This window comes from Panthera onca, chromosome B3 (genome assembly GCF_046562875.1).
Source record: "Panthera onca isolate mPanOnc1 chromosome B3, mPanOnc1 haplotype 2, whole genome shotgun sequence".
Classification (NCBI taxonomy): Eukaryota; Metazoa; Chordata; class Mammalia; order Carnivora; family Felidae; genus Panthera; species Panthera onca.
This window is the reverse complement of record NC_138344.1, coordinates 39,233,684-39,239,503: the sequence shown is the minus strand read 5'-3', so window position 1 is coordinate 39,239,503 and position 5,820 is coordinate 39,233,684. Positions and strand designations below refer to the sequence as shown.

General features: G+C 41.9%; 1 pseudogene; it reads right to left on the bottom strand.

The window, feature by feature from the left end:
* Positions 1–2,277: 2,277 nt before the first annotated feature.
* On the bottom strand, positions 2,278–2,405 carry LOC132674499 (U4 spliceosomal RNA; annotated as a pseudogene).
* Between the last annotated feature and the right edge of the window lie 3,415 nt (positions 2,406–5,820).

Genomic DNA, 5,820 nt, shown 5'->3' with positions numbered 1-5,820 from the left:
TTCATTTTATAATCTTTGGTTTTTCAGGCATGTGTGTCCACATTTGGATTTGGGGGATCATGTGGTTGGAGGTGTCTTTTGTCAAGGTTAGTCTGGCAGCCCCTGTTGGATTGAGGGTAAGGCTAGGTTGTAGCCTGACAGTGGGGAAGGAGGGCTTAGACCAGACCAGTGGCTGTGGGGATGGAAAGGGACACGACTCAGAAATACTGTAAAGGAAACGTGCCTTATCGTGTGCATGTGAGTGAGAGCAGCGGGGCCTTTTGTGTCTGTTTTGCATCTGTGCATTCCAGCCTTGCATTCAAGAATACTGAAGAGGAAGGTGGACCTTTTGTCTGGGTTTGTGCTCTGTTTCTCTCTCACTCTCTTTTTAAAAAACAATAAGCTGCATTTTTTAAAAAAATTTTTTTAACGTTTATTTATTTTTTGAGACAGAGAGAGACAGAGCATGAACGGGGGAGGGGCAGAGAGAGCGAGACACAGAATCGGAAACAGGCTCCAGGCTCTGAGCCATCAGCCCAGAGCCCGACGCGGGGCTCAAACTCACGGACCGTGAGATCGTGACCTGAGCTGAAGTCGGACGCTTAACCGACTGAGCCACCCAGGCGCCCCTAAGCTGCATTTTTGAAGTGTGGAATTTGATGAGTTTTGAGATGTGTATACACCTGTGAAACTATCACCACAACCAAGGCAACGAACATATTCACCATCTCCACAAACGTCCTCATACCTTTTAACCTGCCCCCCCCCACTCTTGTCTCGAGACTACTGATATGCTTTCTGTCACCCTAGGTCAGTTTGCATGTTGGGGAATGTTGTATAAATGGGATCATATGCTATTTATTTTTTTCCCTCTGGCTTCTTTCACTCGGCATGATTATTTTGAGATTCGGCCACTTGTGTGTATCCAACATTGCTCAGTACTATTCCTTTGTGTCGATGCACCAAAATTTACTTATCCGTTCACCTTCTGATGGAAATTCAGGCTATTGCTAGTTTCATGCTATTACAAATAAGTTTGCTATGAACACTCATATATAGGTTTTTGTATGGGTATATGCTTTCATGTCTTTGAAATACATAGTTAGGAGTGGATTGACTGGGTCACACAGTAAATGTTCCTCTGTTTTAAGCTTTGGCTCTATGTCTAAAAGTGTCACTTTTATCTTCTTTTTGCTCACCACAACCAGTTTAGAATTGTGGCATTTTTATTTCTCAGGGATGAAAGGATCTTTTTGCCCTCCAAATGACCGAAAACAAAAATGAGACTCTGGTGGTCTGCTAGTTTTTTTTTTTTTTTTTTCTCTCTTTTAAATGAGCATGACTCTTATCCACATGGGAGGTTGCGTGGGCTTGATGGGGTCCCACACTGCCAAAGCCAATTCGCTCTTCTAGGAGGTGGTGGTAAACACACAGCCGCACACAGGGGCACAGGGTAAGAGTGTGGGGAAGGAAGGAGGATGGTAATTGGTACTCATCTAAAGAAATTACTGTAATGGTGAAATTTCAGAGGTCATAGCAGGTGTCATTTCTAGGCTGGATGTGGATGAGGATGAACAAGCTAACTTTGGTCCAAAAAGCCAGCCAGTCCACAGGAGTTCTGGGAGGCTGTCAGGAAAGAGGCAAAAAGCCCCAGAAGGATAGTGATCCTGGGAAGACTGAGGAACTCATAGTATCCTGTCCCAGTCTTGCGACACTATCGCCCTTTTATCCTGACCTTCTGTTTCCTGTATTTTTCCATTTTTTTAAAAACTGAAATCCATTTCCTTATGGTTTTGTGTATTAAAATATACATAAAATTTACTATTTTAACCGTTTTAAGTTGATTGGTGGCATTCAGTACGTTCATTATGTTTGCACAAACATCACCACCATCCACTTCCAGAACTTTTTCATCATCCCAAACAGAACCTCTGTACCCAACAAACAATAGCTTCAACCTTCTGTCTGTAAGAATGTACTCACTCTAGGTACCTCATAGAAGTGGAATCATACAATATTTGTCCATTTGTACCTGGCTTATTTCACTTAGCATAACGTGTTCCAGAGTCACCCATGTTGGAGCATGTAGCAGAATTTCCCTCCTTTTTAAGGCTACATAACATGACATTATTAATATATACCACCTTGTGTTTATCCATTCATCTGCTGATGGAACCTGTGTTATTTCCACCTTTTGGCTATTGTGAATAATGCTGCTATGAACGTTGGTATCTATCTGGTATCTGAACATGTATCTATCTGGTTGAGTCTGTGTCTTTGCTTTTTGGGGGGGTATATACCTAGAAGTTGATTTGCTGTACCATACAGTACTTGTATGTTTAACGTTTTAGGGAAAAGTTTTCAATTAGCAATAATCGCGCCTCGGATAAACCTCATTGGCTATGACACTGCCACTGCGCAAAGCTTGTTTAACTTTTTAAAGAACCACCAAACTGCAACACAGCCGCTGCACCATTTTACATTCTCGTGAGCAATGTACAAGGTGCAATTTCTTCGCATCCTTGTCACACTTGTTTTGTTTTGTTAATAAAAGCTATCCTCATGAGTGTAAAGTGGTATCTCATATGGTTTTGATTTATATTTCTCTAATGAGTGATGATGTTGAGCATCCTTTCATGTGCTTACGGGCCATTTTGTATCTTCTTTGGAGATATGTCTATTCATGAAGTCCTTTGCCCATTTTTGAATTGGGTGGTGTTTTTCTTTGTTTTTGTTGTTGTTGTGTTAGTGTTGAGTTGTAATTGTTCTTTATAGATTCTGGATATGAATCACTTATCAGATATTGGATTTGTAAGTATTTTCTCCATTCTGTGCGGTATCTTTTCACCCTCTTGATAGTGTCCTTTTTAATTTTTGAAAGATGACTGTGGTATATGATTTATGATCTATGAGTACTGAACCTAGAAGACTAAGAATATGTGAAAAGTATGGGGCGCCTGGGTGGCTCAGACAGTTGAGCGACTGACTTCTGCTCAGGTCATGATCTCACTGTGAGTTCGAGCCCTGCATCAGGCTCTGTGCTGACAGCTCAGAGCCCGGAGCCTGCTTTGGATTCTGTGTCTCCCTCTCTCTCTGCCCCTCCCCCACTCATGCTCTATCTCTCTCTGTCTCAGAAATAAATAAACATTAAAAAAAAATTAAAAAAAAAAAAAAGAATATGTGAAGAGCAAAGTGTTATAATAAAAGTCAGAAGGGAGCACCTGGGTGGCTCAGTCGGTTAAGCATCAGACTCTTGGCTTCAGTTCAGGTCATGCATGATCTCATGGTTCTTGAGTTTGAGCCTTACATCAGGCTCTGCGCTGGGAGCATGGAGCCTGCTTGGGATCCTCTCTTTCCTTTTCTCTGCCCCTCCCCTGCTTGCTCTCTCTCTCTCTCTCTCTCTCTCTCAAAATAAATAAACTTAAAAAAAAACTCAGAGGTTATTGTGATTCAGATTTCATAATCTGGAAAAAAATATCTATAGTTGAACTACATAGCATTTTGGCATAAATAGTAAGTTATAATATACATTTATTTTAAACATGTATGTTTATGACTTAAATATATTTACACATACATTTATTTTACCATTTCTTTCTTTAAGAGTAGTTGGTGTTTTAGTGACTGTCATCAGATAATCAAGGTTGAGAGTTTCTTATCTTGTGTATGATTTGTTACCTTACAATATACTCAATAGAAAACATAAAAAGCCCCCAAACCAAATCTCACCACGTCATAAGGTCTGTTTACTTTTTTCTCTCAAAAAATTCTTATTGTGAAATAAAGTCAGCATTACAAAAAGGAGCATGAAATTGATATGTAGAGTTTAACACATCGTTATGAAGTGAATGACACTATAAAAATCCTTTTGGATCAAGAAATACGACACTGTGTTTCCTTAACAAATAGCACCATGTATGGAAGTATTTTGTGTCAGGCTAGTGGATCCCTGGGCTCCACCCAGGGGATTTTGTGACTATTTTGTGGGATACTGAAGGATCCTGTGGGATCCTGAGGGATACTGTGGGATCTCAGTATTTTGTGAGATACTGGAGGGAAGTATGTGTGTTCTGGGCACTTTTCCTGAGACCTGGGGAGTATGCTCAGCCTTTCCAAAACAAGCAAGGATGGAGATGCGATGTTCATGGTATCCTGCCCTTTTCACACCATAGGCCCTGGCCGGGCCTCTAGCTAGTCTTTGCTATTAACTCATGGTTCTCAACCTTGGCACTAGTGATATGTTGGGCCAGATAATTCTCGGTTGTAGGGGAGCTGTCTGGTGTATTGCGGGATGTTTAGCAGCATTCCTGGTCTCCATCCCCTAGATGCCAGGTGGGCCTCTCACAGTTGTGCACTCCAGGCATGGTGCCAAGAGCGATACATACATCATTTTAATCTTCATGTTTGCCCTCATTTTGCAGATAAGGAACTGAGTTTCAGCAGGGTTAGGTGAATTATTAAAGGTGTTACAGCAAGTGAATGGCTGAGTGCGAGTTTAAACACAGACCTATCAGTCCCCACTCTGTTTTCAGTAACCATGTAAAGTTGCCTCCCAGGTAGTGGAGGTGGATGGGATATATTCCAGATCTTGCTTCCTTCATTAAGACATTTCAAATCTGGGGGCACCTGGGTGGCTCAGTCGGTTGAGCATCCAACTTCAGCTCAGGTCATGATCTCCCGGCTCATGAGTTCAAGCCCCGCATCGGGCTCTATGCTGACAGCTCAGAGCCTGGAGGCTGCTTCAGATTCTGTGTCTCCCTCTTTTTCTGCCCGTCCTCTGCTCGCACCCTGTCTCTCTCTCTCTCTCAAAATAAATAAAAACATTAAATAAATTAAAAAATTGGGGGGGGAATGCAAGCTATGCAGCCACTCTGGAAAACAGTATGGAGAAAAAAAAAAAAAAGAGGTTAGAGTGGGAGAGAGCCAAAGCATAAGAGACTCTTAAAAACTGAGAACAAACTGAGGGTTGATGGGGGGTGGGAGGGAGGGCAGGGTGGGTGATGGGTATTGAGGAGGGCACCTTTTGGGATGAGCACTGGGTGTTGTATGGAAACCAATTTGACAATAGATTTCATATATTGAAAAAAAAAAAAGAAAACAGTATGGAGGTTCCTGAAAAAACTAAAAATAGAACTACCCTACGACCCAGCAATCACACTACTAGGTATTTATCCAAGGGATACAGGTGTGCTGTTTCGAAGGGACATGTGCACCCCCATGTTTATAGCAGCACTATCAACAATAGCCAAAGTATGGAAAGAGCCCAAATGTCCATCGATGGGTGAGTGGATAAAGATGTGGTGTATGTGGGGGGTGTGTGTGTGGGGGGGGTGTGTGTGTGTGGGGGGCACACACACACACCCCCCCCACACACACACCCCACACACACACACACAATGGAGTATTACTCGGCAATCAAAAAGAATGAAATCTTGCCATTTGCAACTACATGGGTGGAACTGGAGGGTATTATGCTAAGAGAAATTAGTCAGAGAAAGACAAAAATCATATGACTTCATATGAGGACTTTAAAAGACAAAACAGATGAACATAAGGAAAGGGAAGCAAAAATAATATAAAAACAGGGAGGGGGACAAAACAGAAGAGACTCATAAATATGGAGAACAAACAGAGGGTTACTGGAAGCGTTGTAGGGGGGGGGGATGGGCTAAATGGGTAAGGGGCATTAAGGAATCTACTCCTGAAATCATTGTTGCACTATATGCTAATTTGGATGTAAATTTAAAAAAAATAATAAAAAAAATAAGAACAACAGTTGGGGCACATGGGTGGCTCAGTAAGTTAAACGTCTGCCTCTTGATTTCAACTCAGGTCATGACC